The 430-nt window shown below is 31.2% G+C and overlaps 1 long non-coding RNA gene across 1 annotated transcript in view; it reads right to left on the bottom strand.

The window, feature by feature from the left end:
* The window catches only part of LOC111443381, a 4,126-nt gene extending 3,929 nt beyond the window's left edge, over positions 1-197 (bottom strand). Inside the window, exon 1 of the long non-coding RNA XR_002710486.1 lies at positions 60-197. This is a non-coding gene — a long non-coding RNA (uncharacterized LOC111443381). The remainder of the gene's footprint in view (positions 1-59) is intronic.
* Between the last annotated feature and the right edge of the window lie 233 nt (positions 198-430).

The raw sequence follows: 430 nt of genomic DNA, 5'->3' as shown, positions 1-430 counted from the left end.
AAAAAAAAAAAAAAAAAAAAAAAAAAAAAAATGAAAGCTTTTGAGATGAGAGAAAGTACACAAAGCTTTGGGCTTTGGCCATCTTATCAATCACACTGTGTTCTTGATGTTCTTCAAAGCATTCAATCAGTTCATACAAAGAGGGGGGAGAGAGAAATTTTAAAGCTTTCTAAAAGTTGTGGTTGGATCATGCATTTAAGGGTCTAAAAAAGCCTGTCACCAATCTCGACTCATCATCATTAACAATTTGATAACTATTTATCTTTTTAAAAAGCCTTTTCATTTACCAATACAGTATAAACTGTTCTCGTTTAACGCCAAAAGTTCAAATTTTCATATCATCCATTTAAGGGCCTAAAGAAGCCCGTCACTCATTTAAAGTCAGAAGTTCAAATTTTCATATCATGCATTTATATATCTAAAAAAAGCC

The sequence above is a fragment of the Cucurbita moschata genome, unplaced genomic scaffold (genome assembly GCF_002738365.1).
Source record: "Cucurbita moschata cultivar Rifu unplaced genomic scaffold, Cmos_1.0 Cmo_Scf00005, whole genome shotgun sequence".
NCBI classification, from domain to species: domain Eukaryota; kingdom Viridiplantae; phylum Streptophyta; class Magnoliopsida; order Cucurbitales; family Cucurbitaceae; genus Cucurbita; species Cucurbita moschata.
This window is presented reverse-complemented; position numbering and strand designations above follow the sequence as displayed.